We start from the raw sequence: 19841 nt of genomic DNA, 5'->3' as shown, positions 1-19841 counted from the left end.
CAATAGAGTGAACTCCAAGTAAGCAGTATTGTTGTTTGAAGAAACTATTCTTAGAAGCAACCACCGTCTTAGAAGCAACCACCGTCTTACAATGATTTAGAACAAAATGGTTATGATCCTCAGAAAATAGAGGTTAGAAGTCCTATGGGATTGTGAATAGGCTCCACTCACCCCTGGGAGTCTCCGGAACCACAAGTTAAGAACCACTGGGTTACACCATTTATGTCACTCGCCAAGAAATCTTCATAAAACTGACATTTGCATATTTGCGTGAGTCAAAAAACTGGCAGCACCTCTGGAGCACAGGAACGAGCCAGCAGTGCTCTTTCCAAGGGGGCATTCTTATACCTTTTTCCTATCTAAAACTAACTAAAAGAATACAAATATTCGAGCAACAAGAAGCAGGATTGGACAAGAGATGTCGTCCGATGTTGTCATTTGCCTTTTGCCTAGCAGAAGCCACGTTTCCTCAAGCGCGGTATTGTTCTTTAACTAAGAGTGTCACAGGCTTTTCCGAGATTGGCAACATTAAGCAAAGCCTTCCGTTGCTTCTTCCGTCCAAGCCTTTCCACCGCCAAACATCCTGCCTAATGACCATGAATGTTTCAACAAAATGTTAATTCAGTGCTCCACACAGCCTTGCTTCCACGAGCGTCTTTCAAAGAATTTCAAATAGGATAGGGCCTTCCCACCTTGCCTGGCTCGTTTGACTCTAGGTACTGTGAGAAAATGTGTAGATTATGAACGGAGAGGTCGTCAGAGTATAAGGAATACATTTATCTACCAGGTAACTGGGGCCAGAGTTGGACAAGGCCTTGTGGATGGTGCAGTAAACCTTGACCTGCACACGTTTCTGTATAGGAAGCCAGTGGAGCGGACAAAGCAACGGATAAGAGGCCGTCCTGGATGGTGCATTCAAGATCAAACGGGCTGCTGTATTCTGGACAACCTGAAGACGGTCCAGGGCGGTCTCGTTGGCTGACAGCAGGAGACTGTTGCAATAATCCAGGCGGCTTAATACAAGCGCCTGGGTTAGCGTCTTCCTGCATGAGTCGGGGAGCAAGGGAAGAATGCGGCGTAATAGACCCAATACATGGAAGCATGAACCAGCAGTCTGAGCAGCATGCTCTTTCATGGTGAGGGTCTGTTCAATGCGCACGCTTAAGTTTTTCATGCAGATTTTAGGGGCAGGAGGGGAGCCTAGATCTGAAGGCCCCCAGTCAGGGGACCACAATAAATGGGCTTCCCCAAAAAGCATAATTTAGGGCTTCCCCACATTGCACTGTAAAAAATTACTTCTCATCCACTGAGATATATATTTCTCATTCCCTGGGAGAAGGCGGGCTGCACCGAAGGGGTGAACTTAGTGAAAGGAAAGAGCAGTTTGGTATCGTCCGCATAGGAAACGGGGATACACCCACAGTTCCTCAGCAGATTGGCCAAGGCAGCCACATAGATATTAAACCAAGTCGGGCTCAGACAAGAGCCCTATGGACTCCCTTGGACAATTCTGTTTTAGCTGAACGATATGAACCAAGGTTAACCGCCTGGGAGCGAGAGAAAAGAGAACTCCTCAACCACTTGACGGCCAGATCTCCAAGTCCAACCTCCTCCAATCTCCCGAGCAAGGTCCTGAGGGAAACTGTGTCGAAAGCAGCAGATAAATCCAACGGCACCAGAATCGTAGAGTGGCCGCTATCTAGGGTCATCCTGATGTTGACGGTTACCTCTAGTAGGGCTGATTTTGTGCTGTGTTTTGGGCGAAAGCCTGATTGAGATGAATCAAGGCTGCCTTTCCGTTCGACATGGTTGGAGAGATGAGTGTTCATATGTTTCTCCAAAAGTTTGCCTAGAAAAGGGAGGAGAGAGAGAGAGGCCGAAGATTGGAAAACTCAGTCAGTGGGGCCTTGTCGTTCTTACGGATAGGCATAACCTGTGCTGCCTTCCATTCCAAAGGGACCACACCCTCTCACAGGGAAAGGTTGAGGAGATGAGCAATGGAGGAGGAGAGGTGGCTATCAAGAGAAGCAGTAATTTTTGCTGGCATATGATCCTGAGGTGATCCAGATTTAACCAAAGGGATCAATGGCTCAGTCTCAGCTTGTGTCACTGGAGGAAAGCTTCCCAGCAAATGAGTAGCTACTTGCCCGGTTGTTACGGGAATCGTAAGGGTGTCTGGATGCTCCCCTGATTGAACAAGTTTATCATAAATTGTCTCTTTTTTTTTTGTGTGCAAAAAAAGTGCTGATATCATCACACAATTTTTGCTTTGGGGTCGTCCAGTTCTCACAAGCCTTAGGATTCGAAAAAGACTTCAAGATGCGGTATAGTACCATGGGGTCATTATTAGCCTGAGCTAATTGCAGGGCTATATGATCTTTGCGGGCTGCCTTTATTTTCCCATGATAGTCAGCCAGGGCCACCTGAAATCGAATTTTGTCCGCCTCCTCATGAGTTAGATGCCACCTTTTTTCATGCTTCCTACAGATGCGCTTGTGCATACGGAGTGAAAACGAATACCAGGCATTCTGGGGAAGCTTGGGCGCACTATGGAAGGATTGCAAGGGGGCTAACTGGTCCACGGCGCAGAGAACTGCCAGGTTATATTTGGCCAGGGCCTCCTCAGTGTTGTCTAGTTCCGACATCCGAGGCTCCTCAAAGATGGTTTTAAAGCCCTCTGGAGTAACTCTTTTCCATTGTCTAAAAAGACCAGTAGTACCATTAATGGCAGGAGCTTTCTTCCTAGGCACCTGAATACAAAATTCAATCATCGCATGATCAGACCAAGGTAGGAACTGTGGAGAATTACAAAAGACATTAGGGGAGTTGGAGAAAACAATGTCTAGCGTATGCCCTGCTGTGTGTGTGGAGCCATCATTGAGTTTGATTAGCCTGAGAGTGCCAAGTTCTGCTACTAGTTTCCCCGCGTTCACATTAAGACTGCATTCACTATGGATGTTGAAGTCGCCAAGCAAAAGAAAATTGCTACACGCAATTACATGCGGAGCAATTAATTCGATGAGACAGAGGGGAAAGCTATTTAACGGGCCAGTCGGCCGATATACCAGAGCCCCCTTCCAACTCATACGCGACGGTAGGTCAATGTGGAAAACCAGCACTTCCATAATTGGGTCACTGAGTTGTTCCAACACCATGATCTTAATATTATCTCTATGCACAATAGCAACCCCCCTCCTGTTTTATTCCCTCTTTTAAAGCAAGTGCAATCGATGGAACAGAGTGAGGCTTCAGCCAGGTTTTGGTTAAAAACCCAAGGTCTGGCTGAGCCAAGGAAAGGAGATCCCAAACCTCAGTGGAGTGCTTAGGGAGAGGCTCACATTATACAATAAACTACGCCATCTCTGCTGTGAGTTGGTCGCAGAATTATTTAAGTTAGTTGTTGGAATAGAGCGAGATATATCAGTTGTGCCAGAGATCGTAGGTGTCTTATCAGTAGTGGCCTGAAAACCACAAGCCCGACATGAAAAGGGACCTTCACACAGAGACCAAAAGTCCGTCCCATTAGCAGGGCAGGAAGAGGTCCTCCTCTCTACTTTATCTTTAGTAGAGTATGTCCGTCTCACCAAAGAAACAAACAAGTTCTGCAGAGAAAAGACCAGAATTCCTGGCGACTCCCTGGCGCAGACTGGCTCGCCTTTGGCGCACCGCCTGCGCGTCATGGCCGGCATCTGATTTTATAGAGGGGGTAGCACTAGAGCGCTAACCTCCCTCTCTGACTGGAAATGATCCCTGCCTCCCTCCACTCAAATGAGCTAGTCTCGCGGTGGACCGGGGAGTGGGATCGAGAAGCAGAGTGCGGGTAAGTAAAGAAAAAATTATACAGTAGCAATCCGTTTTAAAAGCGGATTCCCAAAGCAGCAGTTGCCAAGAGCTTGACCTGCCAGTGAGCGTCTGGCGAGTGTGCTGCCTTTGGCGCCCCTGCGAGTGGAAGGTCGGTTGGCACTCTTTCTCCCGGCTTGAGCATCTCGCAAGTGACGCTTGGGTACTTCAGACTGTGCAGTGTTTTCAGGTGGAGTTTTACGGTTGTCCTCAGCAGATGGCCATTCTCATTTGTCTTTTCTGAGCATGACATGGAATTGATGGATGACGAGGTCTCTACCCTAATCCAAAAAGGGGTGATTTGCCACTCAGCAGAGTACCCCAATGGCTTTGTCAGCAATTTTATCCTAGTTGACAAGGCTGACTGGGGCTAGAGACCAGTGATCAACTTGAAGGACTTCAACAAGTGGGTGGTATACCACCACTTCAAAATGGAGGGTATCAACCTTCTCCGGGGTGTGTTCAGGCTTCTCTGCTGGATGGTCTGTCTCGATCTAAAGGACTTATACCTCACAGTCCCGATGTTTCCTCCCCACCGACATCTCCTGCAGTTCAGGTCGGACTGCCAGGTTTTCAAGGCTATCCTCTGTCCTGTGGTGTTTCACAAAGGTCCACAGGCTGGCGGTAGAATTCCTGAGAGCACAGGGCATTTGGATGACCTTTTAACTGGACGACATGCTCTTCCTGGCCCAGTGTCCAAACTAGCTGAACCAACACTTGCAGACAGCGGTGAACTTATTGCAGTGGTTGGTGTTCATTATAAACAAAAAGAAATCCCTTCTGACCCGGTTCAATGTGTGACTTTTTGGTGTTCAGGATAGACTGTCTCCTCAACCCTGAGCCTTCAGGCACTGAAGATGGCAAAGATAAGGCACGAACTGTGCCAGACCTTAGCCAAACCCCAAACTTCTCTGCTCCGGCGTGCTCGCCTGGTAGGCCTCCTCTCCTCCTCAATTCGGGCCATTATTCCCAGCCCCTTGCACTATTGTACGATGCAGCGCCTCAAAGCACACCATCTCAGAAGGTGGTTGACTTCTTCTCAATCCGTACCTCTTACAGCGGAGGTGAAAGATGAGATGGTTTGGTGGCTCACCCACATAGAGGCATCGAGCGGGGGAGCAATCTTCGGCTCCGCCCTGGATATCGTGATCGAGTCCAACACCAGTCGTTCTGTTTGGAGTACCAAATGCAGGGATTTTTCCACCGGTGGAGCATGGTGTACATAAGAACAATCCTTACACATCCAATGCCTAGAGCTCCTTGCTGGATAATTTGTGGTGCAGTTGCTGACCAAAGACAGGGTGCAATCTTGTGTGCATCTCAAAATGGACAATATTTCCGAAGTCTGGTACATCAACTACTTGGGTGGTACCAGAGCCTGTGCCCTTGTGAACCTGGCCAAAGATTTTTTGAACTTTTGCCTAGCAAACCAAGTGTCAGTCACATCGGAGTATCTCCCGGGTCTGCCGAACTAGGTGGCAGACTGGCACTTTCGCCACCTCTTGGACTCCAGTGTTTGGAAACTGGACCCGCAGGTGTTCTCCCATTTGTGTCTGTGAAGTGATGTCCCTTTTCAGTTGATCTATTTGCGTCATGTCTGGATCGCCAGCTGCAGAGCTTGGAGGCCAGACCTTCAGGCGAAGGTGACCGATGCATTCCTTGAGGACTGGCTATGCATTCCCTCCTTTCTCGATCATGTAGGTCTCTGCCCAGGTACACCATCGTCAGTGGGGTTTCTGGTTCTTCTGGAACTTTCTTGGGTTTCTCCAATCTGATTCCACCACTTTCCTAACATCCTGCTGAATCCAGATCTCAAACCTCAGCACCAAGTGATGGAAGGAACATTGTGGATGATGGCCTGGCGGCTCTTGGCTGACTTTGGTCGCTCCCAGGCCTTTCCGGACATGTGGAGTCATTCCTTTCCAGAGAATTGGCCAACAGCACGACCACGAGAAACCAATCTGACTGGAACAGATGGCACCGTTGGTGTGCTTGATGCTCCAGTGGGCGCAGATGTATTCCACATCCTCCATTTCTTGTAAGCCTCGCACAAGAAGGCTTGGCTTACCACTCTGTCAATACTTTTCGATCGGCATTCTCAGCGGGCCATTCTCCCTTTAACAGATCTCTTTTGGGGGAATACCCGTTTGTCTGCAGGCTTCTCAGGGGGATTAATCTATCCCTTCTGCCGGAACCACGTTACTCTGCATTGTGTGATGTAAATCTGGTGCTAAACCTCTTCCTATTCTGGCAATAGAATAGGTTTTTGTCTCGCAAGGAGATTTCGGCTAAATTGGCAATGATTTTGTGCCTGGTTTCTTGCTGGCGGGTGTCAAGACGTCTGGACATCTCGGCAAGAGTGTTCTTCCCGGATGGGGTTTCACTTACCCTCAGCAGAAGGACCAACTGCAATACTAGGATTATCTCATACCTGGCCTTCCGGTAATCCCCCAAGCAGTTGTGGTACAGTGCCTCTGAGCGTTTGAGAATTGACTATGTCCCTGGGCAAAAACAACTGCTTATTGCATTACGGAAACTATTCAAAGCGATTCCTTCTCCTACCATAGCCAGATGCATGCACTGGATAATGCAGGAGGCAGGTATTGACACAAGTGTCTGGTGCCCCTCAGCTAGAGGGACGATGGCCTCAAAGGTGTTTTCCCCTCAGAGCAAGTTTGGAAGCTCTGATGCATGCTGCCTATTGGTCCTCAGACTCCACCTTTAAGAGGTTTACTTTAAGCCAGTACTGGAAGTAGCGCAATTGGTAGCAGACCAGCTTTAAACTTGCATAATCTGAGCCTCCGGTCCTGACCTAGAATGAAAATTTCCCTAGCTGTAGTACAGGTAAGTTTCAGTTCTATTAAGGGCACGGAGCTGAGGATTATCCTGCCCGGCGACCACTATGGACGTGCACCCTCCCTGTTCTAGTGTCAGTAACATGATTTAATGGCTATAGAAAATCACATTTCATTGTTTAATTGTACCTGTGGAATGTTCCCTTTGTTTGTCCTTGTTTCACTTCGGTTAGAAGTGGATTTCTGATAATGCCTGTTTTTTTGTAGAGAATGATGGGGGTCCAAAAAGTATGTGTGAAATTTGTTATGAAGCTGTTCGAGCGAAGAAAGCGGAGGAATAAATAGAGTAGTAGGACCAAGTTGGCACAAGCCTGCGGACAGAGAAGATGAACTTATGTCTTGAGCTTTTGCCTAGTTCCCTGCTGTTCATGGGAAAAGTAGTTTTTTGTGTAAAAATGGCTGCTGTTGGTATAAAGCGAAGGAAGAAGGCATAATCCTCTCCTCCGTGTTCTTAATAGAATTGAAACTTACCTGTACTACAGCTAGGCCAATTTTTAATTATTTTCTGTTTTACAGTTGCTTGTTACAGAAGCGCTATTGTCCCTATGCACTGAGCTTGCTGTGAGAAATGTATTGTAAGTGAAGTTAACTATTGCGTACAATATATTCCTGGAAACCTAAGAAGAATTGCGCTGTTTAATTTGATATACTTGATTATTGCAGTTCAAGGGGATTGCTAGTTAACCTCTCCATAAAGGCCATAAATGATATTTATTGAATATATGACTGAACCACTGCACATGTATATTGTAACAGACCATGGATCTGAATAACACCGCCTAACCACGGATTTTTGGCATTAGAACGCTACCACTGGTTCGCATGAGTGAAGTGCTTTGGTTGTGCTCTCCTATCCACACATGGTAAAATTGGTATGCAATTGACACCTTTTAATTTACTTATGTCCCTAAATGGTACTACATGTTTCCAGAGCATGTAAATTAAATGGTAGGCATGGTCTGCAGCACTCATTGTGCCACCCACTGAACTTGTACTGTAAACCAGGTATACGGCCTGCCACTTCAGTCTGTGTGCAGTTTTAAAAACGGCAATTTCAACATGGCAACATAAACCTTCATAATTTTTAACACTTTGTCATCCTAAAGGCTTACAGGGCAGGGTGCATGGTATTTGAACAGTAGGAAGTGCACGTAATGTTTACTTCTCAGCAGTGAAACTCCCAAAGTAGTTTTTCACTGTAGCAAAGCTAGCTGTCTCATAGACTAACACTGGGGTACCTTATTACATTAAATAAGAGCTACAGTTTGGGACTAGCTAGAGAATTACTACTTATACTTAGTTGAAATTTAACTTCAAATCCTCTTTAATTGTGAATTCAGACTTTAAATTACTATTTCGAAAATCTCACTATTAGAAAGTTGGCATTTTTCTGCTTGTCTAAACGAAATGTTCCTTTCCGTCCGGGTCACATGACTGTTGATGGCTCATCTGTGGTTTGATGTATATTCCTTCTAGACAGGGAACAAAAGGGCCTTGGGTGTGGGGGAAGGGTGTTATGCTCCAGAGCCGGATGGCCTAAGGGCTGTATCCAGCCCCTTCCTGACTTCAGAAAATGCTTGCCCTGTCATTGGCAACACCTGGGTATGCCTGCCCTTTGTTTCCCTAAACAGACTGAAGTCAAACTCCTGGTGCAAGAAAAGAACAGACCAGAACCAGTTTTAGTGTTAGACAAGAAGCTTGGCCTGGGTATAAAATGAGCTCTCTCTCTAAACCAGAAATCTGACCATTCGTGAACCTGTGGAGTCTCAGAAGAACTGCTCTGCTGTTTGAAGACCTGCTTGCCTTGAACCCAGCACCCCATAGGGGATTCCAAGGGTCAATTGTCTGACCTTTTTTTAAGCTAGAGAAACGCAAGCTTCCAGAGGCCTTTCCCTGCAACTAACCAGTACCAACTGGACCTGCCTTGAACACTGCTGCTAGCCTCTGCTGGAGTGAGCCCTTACAGTCAAGAGGTGGTTTTTCCTCCATTTCCTGGACCCTTGCCTGGTGTTAGTGTTCCCAATTCCAAGAACTGGACTCCAGGTGCAAACCAGAAGCTCTGGGCTCTTTGTGTAAAAAAGAACCGTCCTCTGTCTTCTTGCTTGTAGACTTCACTGGTGGTCAATGCGGGAACAGCAACCAACTGCTGAAGAGATGTTCCCTGATACAGACTTCATCGCCTGGAGCTCTTTTAGTTGACCATGACCTCCCAGCATTTCCCGCCAGTGTGAAGCTCCCATCACAGACCAGCTCTTTGCGCCGCCAACGACTGCACCGCAAATGCAGTATTCCAACAGAGGCCTGGGACTCCACCAGCCCACGTTTGATGGTCCCTCTCTGGATCCAGCTTGTAGCCGGACCTCTGACTACCTTGTCGATGAGAGAATCTTGTGTGAAACTGGGCTTAAAAGTAAACATTCCATCAGGTCAAACCTGGTTTCTGTATCCTATGTGCAGTCCATCTATCTCCCTGGACTTTCGACTTAACCCAGTCCATGGTGACCAGATAACCACACTTGGAGCTTTGTGGCGTTATTTCCTCGGAAAACGTTAGTATATGTCTGGGTTTACTTAATTTGTTGTTTGGTGAGATTTTATTTAATAGAATCTAAATTTTTCAAAATTGGTTTGGGATTTTTTTGTTTCCACCTTATTACTGTTTGAGTGCTGCATAAATACTTTACATATTGCCTCGAAGTCCAGCTCAACTGCTGTTGTGCGAAGCTACCAAAGGGTTAAGTTCCGGTTTATCTAGTGACGTTTGTGGTTCACCCCGACAATGATTTTGTTCAGTGCTTGAGTGGGGCTCTCATCACTCTCAATTAATAACCCAGTTTCTTACACCCTTCCAAAGACCAAGTTTATTTTTGTTCTTGCTTTTTCCCTGAGAATGCCTTCTAATTCAGTCCACTGGATTCTTTAAGCCCAAAGAAGTCTACTTTCACAGCATTAAAGCCTTTTATTACCCTTCTCATTCAATAATGTCCTATTCAAATAGCCAGAAACCGTTGTGTGTGTATGTGTTTTTTTGCAGGATGGTGGGGGTAGTGTCAAGATAATCTAAATTAATACAAACTACTGTTCTTCCCAAACCCACTGGAAGTACCGTTTCCCATAAGATATTTCATCTATTTTTTTCTGTGGAACAGAATTTGAAGGGAACAATCTATTTTGAATGATTCCAGTAAGAAACTGTCAGACTGAACTCTTCATTCAAAACTGCTAAACTCGCCTTGTAATTGAGTTAAGTACCATATAAATGTACCAGTTCCAGACGTTTGTTGTCTTGTGAAGTGCAAGACTCCTAATTGGTTAGATTACCTGACGGTTATTTCGCATGAAATACGTTTGCAGATTTGGAGTAATGGGCTGAAAGGGCAAGTTAGCGAATTGTATACCTGTGAGTTTTCATAGGAAAACTATTCTCTTCCTATTGCTTTCTACGAAGTGTTATGAATGATGCACAATTCTACACTTTTCTGGGTGCTTTAATCCTGTTTAAACATTAATAGTTGTATCTATGATCTGATATAGTTCTTGAAGCTTAAACATTTTTCCTTACCATATTTTTAAATGCTCTCAGCTTGCTCGGAATGGCTACAAAGTACGACAACATCTGTTATGTAGCATACCTTGTGTTGATATTGTATAGCAGTCCTTTTTTTATGAGAATACATTTGCATCCTCTGTGATGAAGCTGTCTTTTCAAACTTGTTGTGCAGATGTAAATGTGATCCCTTTTTGTTAAAGGTTTCAGTTCTACAAAAAAAATAACTAAAATGTCCAAGTTGCAAAATTTTGCCATTAAAGTATACAAAATGAGTTTGAAGTACTAGACTAGCCCTAAGTGACCATACTGATTCTTGTGTTATCATTGTTGTTTAAAACTGATGTTAGAAGATTATGAATCTGATTTAATTGACTATATAAAGAGATTAGATATAAAATTCTAATATAGGAGACCACACCAATGTGTGTGTATATATACAATGCATAAGGTCAGATTGTTTGTTAGTAGAACATTCTGAATGTGAGAGACTTCTTCTAATAAATAAGATGCACCTAACCCAGCTAGGATAAAATGGGACACACGTCTTACAATAATGAATGCCATGAACATTTATATTTAACTAGTTAAAAACCGATTTTTGGTCTCGTCTCAAATGTTAGAAACCACTGATTCACCATTTATTGTTACCAACACACACACACCATAACCTGTACAAACCGCCATGTTTCTCTTGTTTGCTCTTTCTTTCTGTGCTTTTGAGCATTGCGGTCAGCTCAAGTTATGGCATGTGTTGTGTGCGTTGATCACCATAACTGGCAAATTTCAGTTGGTAGTCACGTTTGAGTAAAAGCTCAGTTTTTAAATGTTTTTGGTTTTCAGTCTTTTTTTAGGTTTCGCCTGTCGAAAGCTGCGCAGCAGCGTTTCGCGCAGGCGAAATCTTTTGTTTACAAGTATGTGGGCTTTGTCACGCCTATGTCTTCCATTGGCTAGCTCCATAAATGGAGGCTAGCCATTGGAAGAGAGAGGCGTCCGTCATTCTGCGAGGCGACTCGTGGGCGTTCCGGCGAAATTATTATTTTTTTTCTTTTCATTCAGCCCCTTTTAGCACGTCATTGCGGTGGTGGGCGGGTGTTTTTAAATTTTTTTTTAAAATTTTTTTTTTACTGTTATCGTCTTTTTAGAAGTGCCTTTAGCCGGATTGGTGTTTTTATTTGCGATCAGGTAAGCAGCATTTTGTTTATATTTTAAACTGTTTGTTTTACGTCTTTAAGTCGAGCCTGTGTATTGGACCACCCGCTGTGTTCACTGTGGCCCATCAATTCACTCCGAAATGGTTAATACCGCTTAAAATTCCACCTCCGCTTCGTTCACGAATGTGCCGATGTAATGCGAGCGGTGCTTGGCCCCTGGTCCACGTATTGGCCCTCCCTATGCGTTCTACGTCCCTATGTTCTGCTGCAAGACCTCAGTGCAGGGCTTGGGTGGACGTTTTTCACCAACCACAAAAGGCTCGGCTCTTGGGTGAATCCTGCATGTATTCAAGAACTTTTCCGAGTCTGCGACACCCCGGTCCTAACTTGAAGCCAACATAGTTTAACTAGTAATTGCTGTTCTTGTCTCGCCTTTTCATTACGTACATCACAGAGGTGTAATCAACGACCCTGAGTTCTCGGAGCGGTGCAGTCTCCATCCCTGTATTGAGTAATATGTGTTCTGGGGGAGGGACAATTTTTTCCTTTACATGATGTGTACATTGATTGACCAGTAACATACGATGTAAAGCCACGGCAAAACTGGCTTCGTTCACACCGCATGGCCTCCTGTAGAGAACAGGATCTGCTGCATATCTGTCATGTCTTCCCAAGGGCACATCCAGCTGAGCACTAGAGCGGCCGTGAGGTGGTGCCGGAAGTCAGTCCACACCTGGACTTCGAGTCGCACCCCGAGGTCCCTGTTGAAGGGGGCGTGTAGGATATCTGCACCCCCGAGTTTGTGCAGTGTATGGGCACAGTGAGGTCAGCGTGAAACGGGCTGCAGGGACGGACGATGCAGACATGAAGTACGCCGCCGCTGCAAAGCCACCAGGGTGGGGGAGGGGCTCTTTTTGTGAACAAGAAGTCACGCCTCTTTAGGTTAGAAAAGCTCAAGTTTTTTTACACACCATGGTTTACTGCACACGCGATGACTAAACTTACGCAAACATCCCCAAGCAAGGCCTGCATTTTGAATAATGGGCATCATCTGGAAATGGGCAAGTTCTGCAAATATTTATGGCCACCCGAAACGATGACCAGGAAGAATAAGAGCATATTGATTTCTGAAGATCCAACACCAGCGCAATAGAACATTCCGTGCATAAGTGCTTGATTTAATGTAAAGCAGGTCAGCGCTGTTGGATGTTAATGTCAGTGGAATGCCTTACAGGAAGGGGGCGCATGCTGCGGGCACATCTCCGGAAACGCAAGACTATTTTTGTGCAATGCTGAACATGTCAAAATTCCGCTTACCCTATCGCCCTCAACTTCAGTAGTGTTTCTGCTTGATGCCTACTCTGAGACCGACCTCTTGTATCTTGTACACGGGAAGGGTAAGGCATGTAAACGGATTGATCATGAACATTCAAATGTTACATTTCATGAATCTTGTGTCTAGTGTGAAGGCGTTGTGACCATGTAACATCGTGCTTACTTTTTAACAGTATTATTTTAATCCTAATTCACCCATTTTGTTCCAATAGATTTAGGCCTCATGCTTGATTTCTCTATTTTTTAATTTAACATAGCCGGTTGTTGTCACAACACCATAGTATAAACATCTTTGGTGGCAGCATAAATCGATTATTCCAGATGCTGGTGTTTGGTGATTGACCCAGGTCCGAGTTAAACTCAAAGGGCCTTCCTCATTTCGGCACACAAGTGAGCGGTCTTAAAAAAGACAGCAGCTTAATTGGCGAAGTCTTTGCCTTTTAAAGAGAAACACAATGCATATGAGCAGTGTTTATTTACGAATAACATTAGTGCGGGAACTAGGGAGGCCTCCTTTCCAAAAGAAAATACCGGCCATCTGTTCACTTTTTAACATTCTGCAAATGCCCGGACAGGAATCCTAAGTAAAACTTTACATAAAACCGTCTGTATTATATTTTACATGGCCTTTTTTTGTTTTTATTTAATTTAATTATCAGTTGGGGGTTATTAGGACAACCGTACAGCACACTGAGGTGTAGCTCATCTGCTGTGCAAGGGTTAGCTGCTGCTAAGGGTTTAGCTGCTGTGTGTGTGGCTGTGTGTGTGTGGCTCTCTGTATGTCTGTGTGTCGCTCTCTGCATGTGTGTGTGTGAGAGAGACAGCAGTGTGAGAGAGACAGCAGTGTGAGAGAGACAGCAGTGTGAGAGACAGCAGTGTGAGAGAGACAGCAGTGTGAGAGAGACAGCAGTGTGAGAGAGACAGCAGTGTGAGAGAGACAGCAGTGTGAGAGAGACAGCAGTGTGAGAGAGACAGCAGTGTGAGAGAGACAGCAGTGTGAGAGAGACAGCAGTGTGAGTCTTCTAGGGAGAGCATGGTGTGTGGGAGAGCATGGTGTGTGAGAGGCTGCAGTGTGAGTCTTCTAGGGAGAGCATGGTGTGTGGGAGAGCATGGTGTGTGGGAGAGCATGGTGTGTGGGAGAGCATGGTGTGTGGGAGAGCAGTGTGAGAGACCTTTTATTTATGTTCTGATTTTTGAAACCTAAATAAAACGCATGGTTATCTGCAATATCATTAGCTCAAACTCGCGTAAATATGCAACCTATTGCATTGCAAATGCTATAGGTCTCGCATTTGCCAGAGATTAAGCTATTGGCATTGCAAATGACAATGCCATTTATTTATCTATTTTCAAAACTCAACACATAAATAAAAATTGTCATTTACAATGCCAATAGCTAAAACTTTTGAAAAGGCGAAACCATTGCATTGTAAATGCTTTTTTTTTTTTTCTTATGACCTACTTAATTTCCAATCCAACTCTGTGCTCAGCCTTTGGCTTGCATCCAGTCTCTATACCAAACCCCCCTGCCATCAGTCAACCAAGGCTTGGCATAGGGTAATTAAGAGGGCCACACCCTGAACCCTACCTTCGGCTATGAACTCCACCCCACTCCGCAATTCCCTATGCCTGCTTAACATGGTGGTGTTTCTTCTTATTATTTTTTTAACCCCTTTTGAAAATTGTGAGTAAATTGATGTGATTTTCACAATGTTGGCTTGTATGCTCTTCTTTGGTCTTGCAAGACACCATGGGTTTTTGTGGAAACCGCGTTTCAAAATTACATTCACAGCTCTTTTCCTACAAATCACATTTTTAGGTCGAGCTATTTATAGCTCTAAACTATTGTAGGGGAAACAACACTGTTGAACAAGCTGATTCCTCCCAATGCATGTTGTCTACTGAAGTGTGACGCTTCGCCAGGTGCGCTCTTGGCCTCACTAATACAAAAGCCTTGCACCCCATAAGCTAGTTTCCTCCCACTCGCTCCCCTGCTTTCTGCCATGTTATATTGTTATGTTTTGTTATATTGGTCTTTTATAGCGCTCGGCTACTCCTAGAAGTGTCCCGGCGCTTTATTGTACAACCTGTAGCAGAAAACATAACAAGAAAATGAAAGGACCAGAGATCAAAAGAAAGGAATGTATCTCCAGAGCAAAAAGCCAAGTTTTGAGGCCCTTCATGAAAGCCAACAGATTGGAGGTACTGCGCAGTGCCACGGGCAGACTGTTCCAAAGCTGTGGCGCTAACAACCTGAAAGACCGGCCCCCAATGCGTGCCCTTTTCACTCGAGGGACTACGGCAAGGAACAGAGACTCGGATCTCAGGGAGCGAGCAGGGCGATAAAAGGCTAGCCTCTTTTGGAGATATTTCGCTCCTGAAGCGTGCAGAGCCTTATGGGCCAGGGTCAAGGCCTTAAAAACTATCCGCTTCCGGATAGGCAGCCAATGAAGTGACTGCAGGAGGCCTGAAGTTCTGGCTCGCCCATAGAGGCCAAAAATGGCCCGTGCTGCCGAATTCTGGACCACCTGCAGCCGCTGCAAGAGATACTCCGGCAAGCCCAGATAGAGGACATTAGAATAGTCCAATCTCGAGCCTATTCAGGCCTGAACCGTGATCTTCCTGTGATCTTCAGGAAGCAGAGGGAGAAACTTGCGGAGCATCCTGAGAAGTCCGAAGCATGTACCAGTTAAGCCCAGGATCTGTGATCTCAACGTCAGGCCGTTATCGATCTTGATCCCCAGATTCTTGGCCAGCTGGGAGGAGCCTGCTGGAGGAAACATATTGACAGGCCACCATTCCTGCCAATCTGGGTCCGACCGGCAGCCGAAGAAGAGTACCTCCGATTTATCTGAGTTGCACTTGAGGCTGTTAAGCTGGAACCAGTTAAAAACAGGCCCGAGGCACCCGCGGATACTCTCTCCGTCAAAATCTGCTCCTTTCCCACACGTAAAGAGGAGCTGGGTATCATCGGCATAGGATACGATCTGGGCCCCAAAGGACTCCACCAGTGCCGCCAGAGGGGTCATGAAGATGTTAAAAAGAGTCGGGCTCAACACTGAGCCCTGCGGGACTCCGACTCCCAATGGCGGCATCTCGGCAGAGCAAGGAGAGGCCCAGACCGTTTGTCGGCGGCCAGCCAAAAAAGATCCCTCCCACCCCCATCCAACTTTGACGCGTTTTGTTCTTGTCAAGCTAGTCCCTGTGACCCTGTCCACGTGCACTGTGACACAAAATGCAGCATGCCTCAACCACGTCCAAGCCCATCACCTGTATTTTTTTCGTCTCTTAGAAGCGTCCAGTGCAGGCGAGAGGCAACCATGTCTCTGAAGCTGCCTGACATGAGAAAGTGGTTTGCCTGGCCCAGAAGCATCAGAAGGCGATTCATAGACCTAATAAACACGTATAACTGATCAAGAAACCCCCCCCAGATCTGCTTGCCTCGTGATCTACCTCCCACACCACAGATCGCGTCTCACGGCAATTACCCTCCTTGCCCTCGGGCGCCGGCTTCCCATTCACACCGTTGTCCAGACTGAGGTAAGACGTGTCCGCTCTTGCTGCACGCTTTGATTCTAGAAACTGTCTTGTGGCACTGTAAACACACACACACGTGTGTTTGTAATTAATTAATTCCCACATACTACCTGCTTTTTATGGTGTTTAGCTCGCACGCTGCCAAACTTTTTTGGGTGCACATTCACGCAATATGTTTCATATTGCCCCGCTTTGACGAGGTTCTAGCACACGTGTTTTTCACTTTTTTAACACGAGTGCCGTCCTATGTTGCGTATTACTTTAAAGTGCCTGTGAGGCTATCATCCCCATATCTTTTTGATCCCCGGCATCCACTTGGGTCACTGGGATCCGTGCCAATTGCATAATATCCCACACCGGCGTCAACCTACAGGCATTTTACTCGTAGCTGAACTGGCTTGTTGATGCTTCCACCCACCCCTTTTTTCCCCTCACCACCCCCACCCCCCGGACAGATGATAAGGAAGCCTCGCACACCAAAATTTGTCTCTTACACCACCAGACATCAAAGGCTGCTGCTCCCCCCCCCCCCCCCCCCCCCCCCCCCCACAGCAATGCTGAGAGCTTGTTATGCCCCTGTGACGCCCTTCCCCACATCTCAAACTCATGGAGAGCACCCGTACCTGACCAAGAGTTGCAGAGTGAACACCACTTTCAGCAGTGCGAGGGCACTGCTGCAAAACACTGTACTTGGCTTCCTACATGCTTCACCCCCTTATCTTTGGCTTCCCTTCCGTGCATCTCTAGTTCATTTATGCCAAACAGTATATCATGTACTCTTATCATGTAGTCTGAAAACATTCTTTGAATGAAAAGAAACTGAGCTTTGGACAAAAATGTGTACGTCATATACAAATACATTTGGAAATGCAGGTCATTTTATGGATGTCACATTTTCTTTTCATCTTACCTTACTACCGTTAACTACGCAACCTATGAAATTAATCAGGAATGTAACTCTTTTCAGAGCCTTGCAAGAAGGAAAAGGTTATACCATTAACACCTTGAATGAAAACTCTTGCTTCCTTCGGCATATAGTGCATTATTTCTCGCACATACCCTCGGCGTCTCTAGTGTGTTCACACCTGGAAGCCTACACATTGCAGCATAGACCGCCATTTATAAAGGGCCTTTGAGGGAGTGCGGGTGAAGTCACAGATCTGCATTTGAAATAGTTTGCTCACACCAGCATGCGTTTTACTGCACTGCCTTGTGAATTCTGCAGATGTTTGGGGAATGGGAACTCTGCCGATGAAGGCAGACCTTTCTTACTTTTCTAACGACCGCTTGTTCATGTGCTCCATTAGCCCATTGCGAGCCCCATTAAACGCTAGCTGTTCGCAGCAGGTATCACGCGACCCAGTCCTCGGAAGATGGAGGATTGTTTATGAATCTGCGACCCGGATGTTAGGCACGTGCAATGTGCCTTTACTGTGAATTAGACGCACACGAGCGGAATAGGAAATGAAACACTCAGCAACACCACATCATCACTCGGGCCAAGAATGCATTACTCTGCGCCACCACAGCGTCACTCTGCGCCACCACAGCGTCACTCTGCGCCACCACAGCGTCACTCTGCGCCACCACAGCATCACTGGTTCAAATATGTTCTCTCAATGTTTCAAGCTTTATTACAAATGTCACAAGATGTCAATATTTCACTTCTGTTCTTGGATTTTTGTCACAATAAAATACACTGAACATAATCTTCACAAAAGTTATTTACAAAAGTTTAAGCTACTGCCATTATAAATTACAATAACTTTTATTTAAGTATAAATTATTTAAAAAAAATAAGTCATTGTTATTTGTAATAGCAATACATGTAAGTCACGTAAATACAACACGTATTGCATTACAAATTCTATGGGTGTCACATTTGCGAAAGTTATAACTATTGGCATTGTAAATGACAAAGCTATTAATTTCGCTATTTTCAAAACCAACACATAAATAAAAAATGTGTCATTTACAATACCAATAGCTCAAACGTTCCTAATGCGAGACCTATTGCATTGCAAATGCTTGTTTAAATTCAAAATGTTTGACAAAAGGCCAGAGTAATGACTCTTGATTTAAAACAGCAGAGATGTGTGTATATAGGTGTAATATATACTCGCATACAAATGTAAATTCGTCACAATCAGCAAAAACCAAGAAACGGCACATCAGAGGACTGCACAATAAGTTTATTGTGCACTAATAACAAGACTACACGTTTCGGCCTAAGCCTTTCTCAAGTGATTTCCTGTACAGCAATCTCACTTAGAAATAGACTGCATGGTGCATGAACATGGAAGAGTTACTACTTGATTTGGTATACACCCTTGATCAAACCAGAAAAACAGTGTTTGCAGATTTAACAGCAATGTAAATGTAAATGTTTTGTACTTGTATAGCGCACAGCTACCCAACAAGGGTCTCCCGGCGCTTGTACTCATACCGCTGAGGAACCCTTCCTGGCTTTCCTTGTGAAGTGTCCACTCCTGGACACCCCCATGGTGAAATCGGGCATCTACAGCGCTGTTGGGGGCCCGTTGTGGAGATTAAGCAAGCTATTGCCCAGAGTTGCAGCGTGGGGCCCATGATTAGAATAGGCACTGAGGCGAGAATATCAGGGCAGAGGAATTTATGAGCCCGAGACCCGCCGAGGCAGGAATCGAACCCTGGTCCCGGGCCTGTGCTCTGCATCAAGGTCTGCCGCTCTAACCATTTGAGCCACACTTCTCCACGATACAAGTTGATACAATTCATTATTTACAATTAAATTAATTATTCAACTTTTATATAAATTATCAAATCAACGGATACCTATTTGTCAATAAAGTTCAATGTGCAACAATCCTATGGATTTATGAACCAATTATCATGTGCACACCATTTTGCCAATAACGTGTACGTTCCGAAAACAACTAGGCCGTTTCAGTAACATGCCAGATATATCTACTCTTGTTACTCCTTTGTAGTGAAATCCTTGCTAATAATAACAGCAAGAATAAACTAATTTTCGCATAATATTGTGTGCCACATCCTGGATGCTTCGATGTTTCCATTTGGTAAAAATTATTTAAAAATGTGTAATTTTCAACCCAAAACAGTTTTCATCCAAATCCTGTGTACAGATTTCATGGAGAGTGAGCTACAGTATACAGCCCATAATGCTTTACAAGGGGAGTATAACAGCCATCTCATACCCACATATATACATGTTGTCGTGTTGGTAGCGGTAAATGCCCCTTCCAACAGTGATACCGGATAACGCATCTAAATCTGATACATGTTCATTAAGATCCCTACACAAATCATTAGTTGGGGATTGGCACCTTTTTCAGGAATTAATATACTATTTAAGGGAAACGCGTCATCTTGTTATTGGTGCACAATAAATTTATTGTGCAGCCCTCTAGTGAGCAAACTTGGTGTTGAGTGCTCTATTCTGGAGCTGCTTTCCACCTAATCTTGATAACTACCCAGAGTTCTCTGCTTCTTTGTATGTGTGTGTGTGTGTGTGTGTGTGTGTATGTAAAAATGTATGTGTATATATATATATATATATATATATATATATAT

General features: G+C 45.1%; 1 protein-coding gene across 6 annotated transcripts in view; it reads left to right on the top strand.

Annotated features, from left to right (window-relative positions):
* GRN (granulin precursor) overlaps positions 1–19841 on the top strand; it is a 1328618-nt gene that overhangs the window by 19077 nt on the left and 1289700 nt on the right. The window contains exon 1 of one of the 6 annotated variants that reach the window (XM_086923909.1): positions 11394–11427. The exons of the other annotated variants lie outside the window; for them this stretch is intronic. The gene's annotated coding sequence lies outside the window, so the exon portion shown is untranslated. Of the gene's footprint in view, positions 1–11393; positions 11428–19841 lie in introns of those variants that run through there. 6 annotated transcript variants of the gene reach the window in all.

This window comes from Lissotriton vulgaris, chromosome 5, assembly GCF_964263255.1.
Source record: "Lissotriton vulgaris chromosome 5, aLisVul1.2, whole genome shotgun sequence".
Taxonomy (NCBI): domain Eukaryota; kingdom Metazoa; phylum Chordata; class Amphibia; order Caudata; family Salamandridae; genus Lissotriton; species Lissotriton vulgaris.
The sequence above is the reverse complement of the archived record's forward strand: the minus strand, read 5'-3'. Positions and strand labels throughout refer to the sequence as shown.